The 18,666-nt window shown below is 44.1% G+C and overlaps 1 long non-coding RNA gene across 1 annotated transcript in view; it reads right to left on the minus strand.

Annotated features, from left to right (window-relative positions):
- Window positions 1–289: 289 nt before the first annotated feature.
- LOC138247245 (uncharacterized) overlaps window positions 290–18,666 on the minus strand; it is a 108,466-nt gene continuing 90,089 nt past the window's right edge. The window contains exons 3-4 of the long non-coding RNA XR_011194385.1: window positions 3,474–3,602; window positions 290–452 (exon numbers count right to left, since the gene is read on the minus strand). This is a non-coding gene — a long non-coding RNA (uncharacterized lncRNA). The remainder of the gene's footprint in view (window positions 453–3,473; window positions 3,603–18,666) is intronic.

An 18,666-nucleotide genomic window follows, 5' to 3' on the forward strand; every position in this document is an offset into this window, starting at 1 on the left:
ATTTGATTGCATTAAAGGTAGCCTTTATCTAATACCAAAGATAAAGAATGAGTGACTGCATTTTCTCTGGGAACTTCTGGGAACTGGATGCAGCACGGAGGTCTCCTTCTACCAAGTCAATCGGGTGCTTTCCGACTTAGTACTTCCCCAAGCCAGGCAATATCACACACATTTACTAACTTTTTTAGAAGTACTATATTGTCCCCATTTGTTATTCTATGGTCCATTGACTTCACACACCCTAGAATGACACCACGCTCCATAGGTATTGTTTAATATGTACCTGTGACCAGAACTCCTGCGAAGACCCAGCATTGTGCGTATTTAACTGGTCCAGACTCAGCCCACTGGTGGAGGATGGCAGTGCTGGAGTTCTACTTTGTGGGCACAACCCCATCTGCATAGCTTCTGCTCCATCTTCCAACCAGTACACCCTTGTCCTGGTCGTTGATCTGTGAAGAAAGAGGCAACATGTTTTCCGGATCAGAGCACCATGTATCATTTCATTGACATATCTTAACATACGTTGACCAGTATATGAGGGGTTGTACATTGACATATCAACTTCACTAATAGCCAAATACCAAAGTATTGACTGCAAAGTACTGAAAATCACTATATCATCATAGTACTAATGTGCTGTTAAGTATAGCTTTACTGTGCGTACCTCTACATCTATGTACCTCGAATGTATATAAATATTATTAAATTATGCAGATTTAAAAATAGTAAATCTGTATTTAACTCTATACACCTACCTGATGATATATAGGTACTCTATATTCCAAAGTGAATAGCTTTGTATGTCGATGTGAAAAACTCAATATTCTGGTGGTCAACTGAGTGTAAAGTGTTTTAGCCAGCCTGTTTCGGGCTGAATGTCTGTCTCTGGCCAGGCCCTAGTTCCAAGGTACTGACAAGCTGGTAACTGAAATGGTCTAAGCATCACAGACACTGTCTCACATGCTTTGTAAAGCTATGCCAGCTTCTATTATAAAGCGCAGCTGCAGGCAGAATCAGTATATGGAAAAACTGGAGTTAGTGGCACATGCAGTGAAGCAATGCTATCAGGAAAACATTTTGACAGGTCTCTGTCACAACCGGTACAAATAGAATGTGCACTTCTTTTTAGCACTTACCGCTAGTACCGCATTTTCACATATTGTGCTCTCTCTGACGTTTGCTTGGACACTTACCACCAGGTCCTCCCTCATGCTGCTAATACTTGCATGCTTTATTCACGGTTTCCCTCACCTTTACATCAGGCTCAAAACACAGAGAACAGCTCATTCAATTGTTATTTGTGAAAGGATATTCTTTCTCTCAGTTTAAATTAAGGGATCTAGTGGACTGTGGAACGTAAGAAAGCATGTAGGTATAATCCGTAAGCTTATGTAGATCTTGAATATACATATGCCCTGAATGCCAGGTTAGGAAGTTGTAATATGCCTATACATACAAGAGTTGAGCACTTTCTTGTGCAATACCAGTCTCGATTCTCTAAATCCAGGTCCTCATTAGAGAGACCCAGAGATTTAGTTGCGTGCAAAAATGGAAAACAAATGATTACAAGTGTACCGAATGCCTGCAATTGTAGATCTCTCCTATCACCGAGAATGCACTGTTTCTTGCCAGACCTATAGTTCCCTTTAAGGGGACTTAGAGGCCACCCATTGCTTACAATTGGTTGGTATAAATGTCACACTCATTTGCTTGCTCCTTATTCAGTAACTTTCATAGGCTTCCCTCTTATTTTTGTGTTTGACCTTCCCCTGGAGCATGGATGCATTACTTTTTCCTTCCACTGCTCATTTTTTCAGGCACTACTTTGTTATCTTTCTTTAAGCACTCAATGGGAATGCATGTGATTTTTAGCTGTCCCCTCATGTACTTCTCCCCTCTCCATGTACCTCCCCCTGTCCCATCTGTTGTCTTTGAGCCTGTCCCAGCCCCAGCACCCCTTTGTTGTCTAAGTGCTACCTCAGCTACTACCACCCACCCTTTGTTGTGCACGTGCTTGCTGCCAGACCCTCCCGGTAACCCTCTGTTGTCCATCTGCCTAATCCCAGCCCCTATAAATCACCCTGTGATGTCCATCTGCTTGCCCCAGCCCCTCCCAGTCACCCTCGCTCACCTCAACCCCCTCATGTGACCATCTGTTATCCATCTGCTTTCCCCAGTCCCTCCTGGCCACCCTTCATTGTCCCTGTGCTTATCGCGAGGTCCTCCTGACTACTGTACATTGTCTATCTGTTATTCCCAGCCTTTCCGGTCAACCTCTCCATTGTCCATGTAGTTGCCCCACCCATCTCAATTGTCCATGTGATTTCCCCAGCCCCTCCCACTGACTCTGTTGTCCATCGGCTTGCTCCAACCCCTCTCTCCCACCTGCTGTTGTCCTTATGCCTGCCCCCAGCTCCTCTTGAATTACCTCTATTGTCTGTCTGGTTGACCCCAGGCCCTCTCAGCCAACCTCTGTTGCCCACGTGGTTGCTCCCTTCCCCTCACCATTGTCAGTCTGGTTTCTCCCAGCAGCTTATGACAACCCTCTGTTGTCTGTGTGCTTGCCCCCTGCTCCTCCTACCCACCGTCTCTTGTCAGACTGCTTAACCTTAACTGTCCGTGAGCTTTCCAGGAGCCTTGCCTCTGACCGTCCACTGTCCATGTGGCTATCCCCAGATCTCCCTGCTGACCTTCAGTTGTCCGTGCGGTTGCTCCCTGGCCGTTTTGAGCACCCTCTGTTTTCCGTTGGTTGTCACAGCTCCTTCCAGCATCCCACCACTGTCCTCTCCCTCCCTTGATGTCCTTCCCTCTACCCCCATTCACCCACCCTCCCTTCATCTGTATTGCTTCAGTAGAGCAAATATACTTCCTCTGTATTGCTTCAGTAGAGCAAATATCTAAAAATAAATTTGAAAAAAGCGCTATGACGCACCCAGTACAAAAACACATGCGCTCTGGGCGTGTCGTACCATTATTTTATTCGTTTTTGCCGCTGTGCACAACAGTTATACTGCTGTATCGCAGGTGTACAAAACATTGACAAATCCTATAGCTCTCGTAGATTAGACGTACAAGCTTTGCCCATATTTCCTTTTATCAACAAACAAATCATCTAAGTCATATGAGGAAAACGTACTCGAAAAAATGTCTGGAATTGCACTATTACATGCGAGAATCAGTGCAGAAAAAACAATTTCTGCAGATTACTATCTGAACTCGTACTTCCCTAAAAACACAGGGACTAATGACACCAATACCCCCCAGAATATGTAATACCAGATGTAGTATCACCACCTCAACATACAGGGCTACTTTTAATGAGTCCATTATCCAAAGCGTTGACAAACTATTAGGCAACATAATCCATCAGGTACCATGACCTTGTGAAGGTCAACCCTTACAATAAGAATCTCTCAGGTTGCATATGTCTTCTCATGCTATACTATATAAATAACCCTCTTATGCCTTACCATTGGGCTGAGCATCCTTCCTATGCAATTTGGGTCGCTCCTCTTGGAAACATGTTCTGCCGCATTTTCTCTGTACTCTGGGCTTTGATCGAGAATTTTGAAGCAGATTTCCAGAATATCTTTGTCAAACTGCAAAAATATGGTAAAGTCTGAGAGCATTAGGTTGTTCCTAGAGTGAAAAGGTTAATATCAGTTTATTTACCAGCACTGTGTTGTTATCATATGTGATGCTGTAATGGTATCTATCTCATCACAGATACTCTCCTCTTTGAAAGTCTACACTACCTCCTATTTGACACACAAATAGCTTCACAGCCCGATTATACTGCAACACAACGTGAATGTAAACCAGTTCAAATGTCCCCAAGGCATGTCTCACAATAGCTGGCTGTGTCTTCCCTTTGCCTGAAACGAGATTCCAAGATGGATGCTATTTGTCCACGCTCTAGTTGCATATGGGGTCTTGGCCATGTGCAAATTGCGTGTGCATTGCTATTTGCCCAAATGTTTAAAGCAGGTAAAACATGGTGAGAATCCTGTAAGTAATCAATACGTGCTAGTGTTAATGAAATAACCTTCTGCACCTGCTGCCTTATTATACATCGTGCCCCAGATGCGAAAAGTGGGTGCACCTGCTTTGTGTGCCCCTGGTGCACTGTGGTATTACGAAGAGGTTGCAGAGGGTTATGAGGCCCCTTAGGTAATACTGATAGCACTGGCACGCGTGTGGTATGATCGCTAGCATGGAAGGGTGTGGTGTCCCCATGCAAATGGGGGAATCTTCTTGCCTCAGTGACTCCACTGTATTAGAGAGGTGGGCACAGACATACACAGACCTTTAGGAGGTGCACTGACAGTGTACCCCCAAAAGGTAGTGCAATGTCAGTGCACCTCCTGGAGGCTGTCCTCTGGAGGTGCCTAAGGTGGTCCCAATGACCACCTAGGCATCCTCTTGCAGGAGGGTGCAGTCATTACCTGCACCTGTCTGCACGGAGATCTCTATCCCCTCTTCAAAGTACAGGTGGGTGCCGTCTATACTGTGAAGCATAGAGCAGATGATTAAAGCAGCCAGCTCCATATTTCACTGAATGCACTGTCCTGATAGAGCGGTCCGTGCTAGTAATTTTACCTGTATTCGGACGCTCTTTAGGCCGATGAATCTTTTGACTAAGTGGGACTCTCCGTACTCTTAATCGGTCACCTTAATCAAATCAATAATCAATAACGAACATAAGCAATACCCTGATCAACATAACACTTAACAATTAATCCAGAATACATTTCGGCGAACCCTGACCTTTCAGTCAGGAATAACCACACCAGTTTATTGCAAAGTTAGTGAATTTATTTCCCTATATTAACAAAGCTAGCACAATATAAATGTGTCTCAACACCAAATGATAAACGTAAATGAACATTAATAGCTGTCCATAGCGGCGAAACAAGTGCAATCTACAAGGCATTCGATAATAGCAATGCAAATCACTAATACTATAATCTGTAATGAACTAATTGCATACATTTAGTCAGCATAACAAGGTCTCAAATTGCATCGTGCAACAAAAGGAATCCTCATCTAACCTCAAATTAGCATCGGCATGTGGGACTTCATGCAAAAACAATTTAGCAACATTAATTTAGTAAAAACTCCTAACTAGGGATCTTGTCAAAAATCAGCAGTTGGTTACCTAAAAGAAACACAATGCAATTGTACAATTTCCTTTCATATTTACCAATTACGATCAGCATACAAGGAAGTCTTCGTCTCACAGGTACCGTTTCTCGATCAGCATGGGCACCGTTTCGACCGGCATGGGATGGGGCAAAGGGGCAAGGTGGACGGGGCAATTGCCTCACGGCGGCAAGGTAAAACTACTACTTCATGCAAAGGGACAAATCAAAGTTAAAGTCTCTAGGGCCAGAATCATTTAAGTCTCTTTCTCTCGATTAGAGAAAGCATCAAAGTCTCTTTCAAAATGGCGTCTCAGCAAAGTGGGCCATAATAGCTACGAAGTCTACAAAATGGCGGGATGTCCAATAATGGCTGCAATGGCCTAATTTCTTCTCGTGCACCTGGTTTTTATAGACAACAGTTCAAATCCAGTAGGGTCTTCCATTGGAGGGTTCATAGGTTAGCTTCAAATTGTCCAATCAAAAACGACAGTTCTCAAGCTTTTACTTAAGCATACATTATCCTTGGAGATGGGTACGCAAGTTGCAACATTTTATACCAATTAGCTCACTTTCAGAGCCTCCATTGTCCGCACCTGCAGATCGACCTTGGAGTAAAGAGAAAATATGCCAAGCTGGCACGAAACTTTAAGATAAGCATGTGAACGATCTCAGTGGAAAAGTACAGCTTCAAGCAAAAATACACGTTTAATAGCACATTGGAAAAATACGAGCATGTAGACCGTGAGACCAGGCAACTAGGCCAAAGCCTCCGCTAAAGTAATGCTAAGCTAAAACATTTCAAACAAGCAAATCGTAGCACACGTTTATGATTATGTCGGATTAGTGCAATTCTAATACTCCACGTTATATAAAGCACGCTTATAAATGTTGGTAAACTACTGTAAGGGCACATTTTGTCCCCGTACAATCTTTATTAGTTCGGTTAAAGTCACACATGATTATTGCAGCACTACGTTTATGCGTTAATAAATGTAAAACCTTCATTTTCTGCTTCATCAATCCCTCCTCTGATGACTACTTGTCATCACACCAAACCATGCCCACAAATTTTATTCCATTAAAATTCTGTCAGTTCTCTTTTCCTTTTAATTCCCCTAGTTTTCTCTTTGTATTCTTCTGCCATTCTTTTCATAATTTTCTCTTCCTTCCTTCTTTTAATTCTTTCCATAATCATTATTATTCCCCTCTTTATTCCCCAAATTCCAAATACGCAAATTATAACTATCATAATTCCCTCTATTATTTTTAGCAGTATCCCATTCCAAATTCCACCAATCCAATTTCCCACTGAAGCAAGTCCTTTTCCAACCTTCTCCCACACTCCTGGTTCTTTCAGTTCCTTCAAATCTGCACTCTCTTTTGTTAGATTAGCAAGCATAGTTTTAATCTTCACACTATTGTCGGGAATATAAATACAACAGTGTCGTGCACCAAGCATTTTGCAAACGCCGCCATCCTTTGCTAAAAGAATGTCTAAGGCAAGCCTGTTTTGAAGAGTCATAGCTCTTTCCGCTGCAAGTTCAGCATCTATCAGGATTACAGCACCTGAAAACTTTGTCAACATGTTATCCACTATAGTAGACAACTTTCTTATTTTGATGGAATTCAACACGACTCCTAATGAAGGAATCATGGCTCCAAATATATCTCCTACCACAGCAGCTGCGGTCTCTCTTTTCTGGATACGATGGGATCCAGATGTCTTTTGAATCATCGATAGGTCATCCAGTTGATAAACCTTTGGGAACACTATACCCAAATAACATCTTCCCCACCATCCCTTTGGAAGACGATAATAGGCATTATACCCACAAATGTAATATACACCTGGAATGACAGGGTCAAGTCCGTTCATCATGAATGTCCATTTGGCCTTAAAGATAAACGTATGTTTACACTCACTCGCTCCTACAAAAATGTTATCATAATAAGATTCACCTCGATATATACAAAATTTCCCTACATGCCAAGCATCTAAAGCTATTCTCCCTTGTGTCTTTATTGCAGCAAAATCATAATTATCTACTGAAGTTCTCTTATGTAGCTCTTTTTCTAATTTCGCATTCATTTGTGCCCTTCTATCATCTGTGCGATCTAAAAAGCTTATTTCTACTGCAGAGAGCGAGCAGGTAAGATTTTCCCTATGAGCGTGAGCCGTTTCAAAAGGTTGCATTGGCTCGAAAAATTCCCTCATTATTTTAGCATCCCAATCCTTAGCAATCTGGCTTAGCTGCGCTATTATAGGAACATATGCAAAGGTAACATCATAATTCGAATAAAAATACTGTATGTTAGTTTGACCATAAAATCTAGACATTACTATACTACATGTAATCCCGTGGGTAAGAGGCATGTGGTGATAAGTCACCCCTTCCTTTACTGATGTCGGTATCTGTGTACACACATAACAATCTTTCGCATCCATAGTCTCAACATATTCTGTTAGCAAGCGATAGAAAACATTATACGAAAGTTCTTTCTTATCATGCAAGAGCCTCTCATCTAATTCTAGTCTTTTCAATGCGGTTAGTTCAGTGACAGTAACAGGAGCAAAAGTAGAAGCATCAATCCTCTCATTCTCACCCTTACCATGCATTCCGAGTACAATTGCCATTATTATTAGTACACATGCAATTATTAAGCCTATACACACATATTTACAATATTTCTTTCTATTGTTTTGCGTCATGATCTGTATAGAATCAGAGAGCTAGAAGCACCTATAAAAAAACTATTTAGCAATTCAGTTACAAAGCTGAACAAGCGCAATGTTCACACCGTCTTCTTCAAGAGGCCAAGTCACTTATCGGTTAGCAGCATTTGTCTCAATTCGGCAATAACTCAGTCTTTATCGGTTTAGCAAATGTCTCATCCGGTTTAGCAATATCTCAGCTGGTTTTAGCACTTTAGATTGTAGCAGGCAATGTCATTTATCACCCTTTCAATCAACACTGTCCATAAAACTTTTCTTTTCTATTGGTATCTCTTCTTCTTCGTTCTCGATGCTTAGAGATACAAACTCGTCAGTCCAATCGTCATTGACTACATATGCCCATTCAGGACCGGAATATCTTCTGTTCGGTATCCTTTTCCTTTTCAATTTTGCTTCTCTTTTCGATTCTGCCTCGCTGGTACTTTCCTCTTTTGTCAAGTCTTTTTCGTCACTTGAGGTTGGTACCACGACAGACACTTCCTTTCTTTTCTCTTTCACTTTTGGCCTTTCTCCGTCGTTCAAACCTTCTCCAGTCCTTTGTTTTACTGGTGATATACTTAGTCTCCTCTTTGCACCATGTCCATTTGTTGGACCTGCGATCTTTTCTGAGGAAGCTTGAACCTTTTCGTTCTGTTCTGCCTTGTCCCCTCCTTCTGGGGAATCAATCACGTTCTCCTTTTCTTTTTCTGTATCGTCTGCTTCTGGGAAAGCCCTCCTCTGATCAGGCTCTCCTGCTTTTTCACCTTTTTCGAGCCCTTCGTCACCGTTACTTTCCTCAGGCTCTTTATCACTTTCAGCTGCTTCAGGTTCTTTGTCACCCTCAGCTGCTTCAGGTTTTTTGCTACCCTCAGCTGCTTCAGGTTCTTTGTCACCTTCAGCTGCTTCGTCGCTGTCTGAACTTTCTCCTTGGTCTTCCCCAAGTGAGTTAGTCTCTTCGTCCTCCAATAATATCTCTCTCTCTCCTGCTTCTGCCTGTTCTCTTTCAGTTCGGTTTTGTTCTGTTTCAGCACTCAGCACTGTTTTATCAGGCACTGGCAGTTTTAGCGCTTCAACTTCCTCATCTGTGGGACACAACACCTTCTTTGTGTGACTGGCGTGGATCCAGTTGGGAACCCCCGCACACTTCACAGCGGTAGTTGTCGTCAGGATCACTTGGAAAGGGCCTTTCCAACGGGGTTCCAGACACGACTTCCTCACGTGCTTCTTTACCACGACCCATTCACCTGCTTTCAGTGTGTGTCCTGGACCTTGGATCAGTGGCAAGGTGGTTGCTTCCACCTGGTGAGAGAAAGAGCGAACCACGTCAGCCAGACCCTTGCAGTAGTCTAACACCATATCATCTGTAATATTCAAAAGCGCTTTTGCGGGAACTGCAGGAAGTCTCATAGCCCTGCCCATGAGAATTTTGTGCGGAGACAATCCAGTCTTTCTATCAGGGGTGTTTCTCATTGACATTAGCACCAAGGGCAATGCGTCAGGCCATTTCAGATTTGTCGATGCACATATTTTCGCCATTCTTGATTTCAGTGTACCATTCATCTGCTCCACCAATCCTGATGCTTCAGGGCGATAGCTACAATGCAGTTTTTGCTCAATGTTCAGCGCTTCGCAGAGTAACTTTATCACCTCGTTATTAAAGTGACTTCCTCTATCTGATTCTAAAGAGATCGGGAATCCGAAACGTGGTATTAACTCCCTCAACAATAGCTTTGCAACTGTAAGGCTGTCATTTCTACGTGTGGGGTATGCCTCAATCCAGTGACTAAAAATGCACACAATCACCAACACATACTTCAAACCCCCATGCACAGGCATCTCAATGAAGTCCATTTGCATTCGACTAAATGGGCCACTGGCCCTGCCAATGTGGCTGGCGTTCACAACTGTTCCCTTTCCTGGGTTCATCTGCTGGCAAGTGACACATCGATGGCAAACTGCTTCTGCAGCTTGACGAAATCTGGGGTTAAACCAATCAGTTTTGAACAATCTTATCATGGCATCTCTCCCTAGGTGAGCTTGCCCATGATAGAACCGCGCAAGCTGTGATAAGAGACTGTTTGCAAAACAAATTTTCCCTCATTTGAAACCCATAACTCATCTGGTCTCTTTATACATTGTGATTTAATCCAGGAATCTCTCTCATCCTCCCTGACGTTATTCTGCAATGCTTTTAGTTCATCTATTGTATCTACGACCTTTAAGGCAAATGCTTCAGCTGGTTCGAGTTCTGGTTCACTTATCGAATTCCATTCATCCCTGAGTAATATACAGTTCAAGGCACAAAATCTTGTGACTTGATCCGCATATGCATTTCCCAGAGAAACATAGTCCTGTCCCTTTGTATGAGCACTGCACTTTACCACTGCAACTTCGGCTGGCATTAGAATGGCGTGTAACAATTCCCTTATTCTCTCCCCGTTTTTCACTGGGGATCCTGAAGAAGTCAGGAAACCTCTCTGTGACCATAGTTGTCCAAAGTCGTGCACAATTCCAAACCCGTACTGACTATCAGTGTAAATGGTGACTTTCATCAATGCAGACAGTTTACATGCTCTTGTAAGGGCTACAAGTTCTGCTACTTGTGCAGAATAGACTCCTTGAAGCCATCCCGCTTCCAAGACACCTGTTACAGTACATACAGCATATCCTGCTTTCAAAATCCCCATCCCATCTCTTAGACATGAACCATCAACGAAAACAATTTGGTCATTTTCATCAAGTTTAGTATCCTTAATGTCAGGTCGAGGTTTTGTGCAAAATTCAGTCACCTGAAGGCAGTCATGCTCGACGTCTTCAGCGTTCTCAATTTCAGCATTTTCACCAGGAAGCAAGGTTGCTGGATTCAACGTAGTGCACCTTTTCAGCTGCACATTCGGTGAGCCCAGAATTATCGTTTCATACCTTGTGAGTCTTGCTCCGGTCATGTGTTGCGTTCGGGAGCGGGTCAAAAGTATCTCAACTGAGTGAGGGACCATGACTGTTACTGGGTGTCCCATCACTATTCCTTCACTCTGAGTGAGGCTGATACCAACTGCTGCTACGGCGCGCAAACACCCTGGGAGTGCTGCTGCGACCAGATCCAAAGTAGCTGAAAAATACGCTACTGGTCTGTTTACGCCACCATGGGCTTGGGTCAAGACAGACAAAGAACATGCATCACGCTCATGACAAAACAATGTGAAAGGCTTTGTGTAATCAGGCATACCTAAAGCTGGAGCCCTGCACATGCATTCCTTTAATTCAATAAAAGCATCCATCTCATCTCCTTTCAGCTCAATTTGATCCAAGGCATCCTTCTGGGTCAGCTTCAGTAAAGGCTTTGCTAGGGTCGAGAAGTTGGGAATCCACTGGCGACAGTAGCCCACCATTCCCAAAAACTTCCTCACCTCCCTCCTTGTCTTTGGTGGACTCATTTGAAGTACACTTGTTATTCTTTCCTTCATTATTCTCCGTGACCCTTTCTCTATCTGGTGACCCAAGTATTTCACTTTCTTCTGACAGAACTGCAATTTGGAAGGAGACACCTTGTGTCCATTCCTTCCCAAATGGTTCAACAGAGCAATGGTATCGGCTGTGCAGCCACTTTCTGTCTTTGACGCGACCAGTAAGTCATCAATGTACTGTACTAGGGTTGACTCGAATGGCAATTCTAATGCTTCCAAATCTTTCTTTAGAATCTGATTGAAAATTGACGGTGACTCAGAGAACCCTTGAGGAATTCGACACCAACTGTACACTCTGTCTAGGAATTTGAAACAAAAGAGGAATTGGCTGTCCTCATGAAGGGGCACAGAAAAGAATGCTTGTGACAAGTCGATGACTGAGAACCACTCGGCATCGCAAGGGACTTGAAACATTATCACAGCTGGATTTGGTACGACAGGGCAACATTTGACTATGATGTCATTTATTTTCCTCAAGTCCTGCACAAGTCGGACCTTTCCACTTGGCTTTATTAGTCCCATTATTGGTGAATTACATGGACTGCTTAACACTTCTTTCAGTACTCCCTGCTTTACAAATCCGTCAATAAGTTGGGCAACTTTCATGAGGGTGTCTTGTGCCATGTGGTATTGTGGGGTCTGGGGAAAGATTGCATTGGGCTTTACAGTCACTTTCACTGGTTCCACTCCTTTTATCAATCCCACCTCTTTCCCTGTCATGTCCCACACTTCCTTTCCGACTGTTTCCCGTAATTCGGCTGGAATATCTTCTTCAGTTATCATCGGGAAAAGGCAAATCAGAGGATACTCTTCATCGACAGTTTCCATCTCATCCCCCTCTACACTGTCCTCTTCTTCCCCATCACTGCTCGTCTGGATTGTTATTCCCTCGTTCGAACAGATGATCGAACAACCCAATTTGCACAATAGGTCTCTCCCTAACAGTGCTATCGGGCTTGAGTCACATACCACAAACTGATGCACCCCTTGATAGGTACCGATGCTGACTGGTACCGGATCTGTTATTGGGTTCGTCAGGTGCCTGTTTGCTACTCCCACCACTTGAACTGTCCTCCCTGAGAGTGGCAAATTTGGTACTTCACTGCTCTTAACAGTTGAACGTGTGGCTCCTGTGTCAACCAAGAATGAAACACGATGACCCATTACTCTTCCCTCTACGTACGGACCCTTTTGATCAACTTCCAAGGATGCTGCAAGCACACAATCTCCTTTTTCTTCTGAGCTTTCACTCTCCCATACATCGTTTATTCCACTCTCACTGTATAATGGGAACTGTTGTACTGTGCCATTTGTACTCATTACCTGACCCGAGACCTGTGGAGGAAACATCACTTGCTGCTGACTCATTGGTGCCAAAGGTATTTGCATTTGCTGATTAGGTACCATGGGTAACTGCTGTTGCATCAGCTGCATTTGCGTCATCTGCATACGAGGCATCTGCATCTGCTGCGGCTGCATGGGCTGTAACCCCTGCAACTGATTTACGGTCTGAAAATTTGGGTTTGGACTTCTCATTTTCGGTCCCCTCATTGTCTGAAATGCATTGACATCATTGTTTTGCTGACCAACACCTGCACCTGCACCTACACCTTCCTGCACCACCATCGGGCACTCGCGTTTCCAATGACCGACAATTCCGCACACGTGACACGGCATCACCTTCTTCATTGCCTGCACACCAGTCACAACAGTATTCAAATCCGGACCATTATTCGCAAAACCTCCTCTGCCTCTGCCTCTGGCCTGTGGCTGAAACGCCATGTTTCCCTGCAACTGCGGCTGTGTTTGCGGCACCTGCTGTTGGAACCCTTGCATCCCTTGCAAACCTTGCAGACCTGTCTGAGCTGCCTTAAGCTGCATCATCATCACCTTCTCTTTCAACCTTTTCTGTTTCACTTCAATTTCGTCGCTACAGTATTTCGCATAATTCAACACCTCATCAATCGGTTTCGACTGCCAACAAATCAAATGCGACTTTATCATCTGGCTTATCTCTGGTCTCAGCCCTTCCACAAATCTGAACACAAAATGAAGCATGTCCTTCGCCTCTATTGTCTCTGTGCCAATGTAGTTCTTAAACGCCTTTAACAACCTCTCATAGTAACTATGGATCGACTCTTTAGCCTCTTGGGCAGTTCGATCGATCTTCTGCCAATCCACATTTTTCGCGGCCACCTTCGTCTTCAAATGCTCAATCACCTTGTAGTACAGGCTCATCACCATAGGTGATGGTGCACCCGTCTCCCTGTCTCTCTCTGGTTCACTCGTCGGCCAACCTACAGCTCTTTTGCAATCCTCCCACAAATCTGCCGGAACCACAATCTCAAAGAGAGTGTTCAGATCTTCCCAGAGACATTTTGCAAGCTTTACAAACCTATCAGTCTGTTGATACCATTCAATCGGTTTCTCTCTTAGTTTGGGAAAATCATCCGTAAAAGACTGAATGTCGCTTCTGTGCCATGGTACATGTATTAATTTTCCCCCTGCTGTCTCCCTCATTGGTAACATGGTTACTGTCTCGCTACTCTGTGGTCTTTTCGCATTATGCTCTGTAGCACTGTCCCTCCTCTTTTCCTTTCTCTTTACCCACCTGCTTTCCCACTTGTCTAAACACCTCCACACTTGTGCACTCTGCAACAATTCTCTAAGGTGCGCCTTCATGCCTGCTGACCTCATCTGTTCAAAATCTGTGGTCCCAAAATCCAATCTATAGCTCCTGCTCAAGTGTTTTGTCTTGTCTATGTCAACCCCGTTTTTGTCAGCTATTTCTTGCAAGCTTTTATGTACCTTGTTCACTTCTTTTGTAATCCTGGGACATAGATACCTCAGCTCTTCTTCCAAGTAGGACTCTAACCTATTCACACCCATAGTCCCTTCCACCAATTCTTGTGCTTCCATGTTCAACCTCATCCTATTCATATAATCTTCTCCCTTCCCACTGTCTGAGCTTTGTGTGGAATTCAAACTGTTGAACCACTGTGTCAGCTGTTGCGCATTCAACCCCATCAGTGTAGCGTTCACATCGACTGCCATTGATGGTTGTGGCAACTTTTCAGTGTTCGATGACAGAGGTATTATCAGTGGGGGACTCGACCTCACCAGTGTTGACTGAGCACATACGGGACTAAACTCCATCAAGGTCCCAGATCCTGTTGGCTGAGCCGCTATCGGAGTTATCCCTGGAGTGTTTTCTATGCACCTCCTCTCTGTCCCATTCTGCAGCATTGATCCCTGACCGCTCATACCTACATTAGGCCGACTGTACAAAGGTACCGGTGGACCTACAGTAATGGGTAGCGATATCGCATCTGGGTTTTGTCCATTCCCCATGTTCTGAGGCATGTTCATTCCCACACCATGGGTCATCATTGCCGGCATGCCCATCTGACTCCCCGTCATCTGAGCATGTGCGTTTCCCCCCTGCATCTGCTTTTGAGGCATCAAAAACTGAGTTGATTCAGCTTGTGCCAATGTCGGGTTGTGACCATTCTGTCCTCCCTTTGCGGCTGGATCTAGAATCATTCCCGTACTATTGTCGCTGCTGTAGTACCCTGGCATCTGCGGCTGATAATTTTCTGCTGGTTTCAACATGGGCACATATGGATATATTCTCCTAACCTGCGGTATCTGCGGGGTGAACAGTAAACTCGGGTCCTTAGACCCCGATGATGCTCCTGAACTCTGAGTTTCACTGTTCTGTACCGGTGCCGGAGGGGCAGAACTGGTACTTGGACCTTGTCCACTCTCTGCATAAGGTGTGGGACGGTCGTTCAGCAATTGCATTATTAGCTCCTCATCCTCTAACTCCTCTTCTCTTCTCAACTTTTCCTCGTCCTCTCTATCCTTGGAACACTTCCTGTTTGTCTTACAGGTAGCTTTCTTACCTGTCTCCTCTTCCTCCTTAGTAATTGCGGGAAACAATTTTATCCCCTGCAGTACATCTGACCTCCACACCTTCTGTGCATTATCCCACCTAGCGTCCGCTAGTGTCTTTTCTACCTTCCTTATCCTAGTCTCGAACTTATTTTGCTGCTGCTGTCTAGCCATTAGTTGCCAAATTGCTAGAGCCTCAAACTGTGCTGGCCTTGGAGGTACCTTCATGTCGTACATCGTGAATCTCAAATTCTCTAGAATCCTTATATTGAACGTCCCATGGATCGGGAACGCTACGCTCCCATGTTTCTCTGTCAGCTTGTGCCATTGCTTTAGCCAAAGGCACGGGGCTACCCCTTTTTCCTCCATTACAATGTAAGCCGGTGTGCCTTCGGGCGGCGTCTCCTCTCCTACACTCGCTTTAATGTAAGATTCCCCCTTCATCGCACTCCTGAATGCTTTAAAGAATTTCATTTTCTCGTCTTTTATTTCACAAAGTTTGTAATCAATAGGTGACTTTTATTCCCGGAATACTCTTCGCTTGCCTTTCCCCTTCCAATCGAGCCCCACGGACTGCGTCCAATCCGTGCGCGACCCTTCTCTACAACCAACCTATCCCAGCGCTGCTCCTAGTGACGTCACACTCACACACACTGCGGCTGACAAAGCCTCGCGGCTAGTCCTCCTTCACTCAGCTCTTTTCGTAACAACTTCTTGCATGTATCGCGAGCTACCAAAAAATAAAACAGATCTGTCGGTTTACTACAGGAAGGGTAACACAGTCGCTTCAGGACCTTAGGGACTTTTCACTAGCCTCGGCAGTTATTCCGTCTTTCTCGGTCCCCACGTTCGCAAGCAAATCTGACCCGCAGACCTACTCTCAACTTGTCAATGATCTATTCTAGTGCACTTAGAATCTTGTCAAAGCCCGAAGTCGAAGTTTCTTTCACTCCCTTACACACGTACCGACTCGTTGACCACGCCCGATCAACCTACTAAACCGCCCAGACCACAACATAGATCAACATACTCCGGAGTCTCTTGACCTCGCAGGGCCCGTCTCAACAACAACAACCACGTGGACCTTTTTATGCACAAAGCGCCACACGCACATGAAGTTCGACGACTTCCCTACTCTCACACTCGGAGTCGCACCTCTGCTATTTCTATGAAGTTCGACGACTTCTCTACTTCTACACTCGGAGTCGCACCTCCGCTATCCTCTAAAAAGAAAAAAATCCTCGCAACCTTTTCACACACCCTGCGGCAATAAGCTGTGCAAGCGCAAAACCCTAACTTCACTCATACCATCACTAGTACCGCCAACGCCGATCCCACACCTCCGTTCTCTCCATTCGCAAGCTCCGAGATCCCGGGAAAGTCGCGGTGGACCTAGCCCATCATCATTTTCCCAATCAGTTTTATCCAAGAAAAATCTAATTCAACTTCTCGAGTGGGGTCTCAAAATGCGTACCCGTTAATTCAACACCATGTACTCTAGGAGTACAGGGTCCCAAAAGACGAAACCGTCCTCTGCTACCATCTACTCATAGAGCGGTCCGTGCTAGTAATTTTACCTGTATTCGGACGCTCTTTAGGCCGATGAATCTTTTGACTAAGTGGGACTCTCCGTACTCTTAATCGGTCACCTTAATCAAATCAATAATCAATAACGAACATAAGCAATACCCTGATCAACATAACACTTAACAATTAATCCAGAATACATTTCGGCGAACCCTGACCTTTCAGTCAGGAATAACCACACCAGTTTATTGCAAAGTTAGTGAATTTATTTCCCTATATTAACAAAGCTAGCACAATATAAATGTGTCTCAACACCAAATGATAAACGTAAATGAACATTAATAGCTGTCCATAGCGGCGAAACAAGTGCAATCTATGCAGCATTTGAATAACAAGGCATTCGATAATAGCAATGCAAATCACTAATACTATAATCTGTAATGAACTAATTGCATACATTTAGTCAGCATAACAAGGTCTCAAATTGCATCGTGCAACAAAAGGAATCCTCATCTAACCTCAAATTAGCATCGGCATGTGGGACTTCATGCAAAAACAATTTAGCAACATTAATTTAGTAAAAACTCCTAACTAGGGATCTTGTCAAAAATCAGCAGTTGGTTACCTAAAAGAAACACAATGCAATTGTACAATTTCCTTTCATATTTACCAATTACGATCAGCATACAAGGAAGTCTTCGTCTCACAGGTACCGTTTCTCGATCAGCATGGGCACCGTTTCGACCGGCATGGGACGGGGCAAAGGGGCAAGGTGGACGGGGCAATTGCCTCACGGCGGCAAGGTAAAACTACTACTTCATGCAAAGGGACAAATCAAAGTTAAAGTCTCTAGGGCCAGAATCATTTAAGTCTCTTTCTCTCGATTAGAGAAAGCATCAAAGTCTCTTTCAAAATGGCGTCGCAGCAAAGTGGGCCATAATAGCTACGAAGTCTACAAAATGGCGGGATGTCCAATAATGGCTGCAATGGCCTAATTTCTTCTCGTGCACCTGGTTTTTATAGACAACAGTTCAAATCCAGTAGGGTCTTCCATTGGAGGGTTCATAGGTTAGCTTCAAATTGTCCAATCAAAAACGACAGTTCTCAAGCTTTTACTTAAGCATACATTATCCTTGGAGATGGGTACGCAAGTTGCAACATTTTATACCAATTAGCTCACTTTCAGAGCCTCCATTGTCCGCACCTGCAGATCGACCTTGGAGTAAAGAGAAAATATGCCAAGCTGGCACGAAACTTTAAGATAAGCATGTGAACGATCTCAGTGGAAAAGTACAGCTTCAAGCAAAAATACACGTTTAATAGCACATTGGAAAAATACGAGCATCTAGACCGTGAGACCAGGCAACTAGGCCAAAGCCTCCGCTAAAGTAATGCTAAGCTAAAACATTTCAAACAAGCAAATCGTAGCACACGTTTATGATTATGTCGGATTAGTGCAATTCTAATACTCCACGTTATATAAAGCACGCTTATAAATGTTGGTAAACTACTCTAAGGGCACATTTTGTCCCCGTACAATCTTTATTAGTTCGGTTAAAGTCACACATGATTATTGCAGCACTACGTTTATGCGTTAATAAATGTAAAACCTTCATTTTCTGCTTCATCAGTCCCCAGGGCAGCTTCAGCTTGTGGCTGCTCCTGGATCAGCGTATTCACCATAATAGGGTGTACTTTCCATGTTTACACTCAGATCACCTGTTTATAGGAGCACCGTGGCACAAACAGGTAAAGTGCACATTATAAGCAATACAGGTCCAGGTCTATCATTCTTGAATTTGCATGTTGCCACAGTTTTCACATTTTCCAAACTGAATTGTTGTTGGGTGGGGTAGTAGTGTCTTGGGCTCCATATGCCTTTCCAGAGAATGGAAGAGCATTCTCACTAACATTTTTGCTT

Source organism: Pleurodeles waltl, chromosome 7 (assembly GCF_031143425.1).
Source record: "Pleurodeles waltl isolate 20211129_DDA chromosome 7, aPleWal1.hap1.20221129, whole genome shotgun sequence".
NCBI lineage: Eukaryota > Metazoa > Chordata > Amphibia > Caudata > Salamandridae > Pleurodeles > Pleurodeles waltl.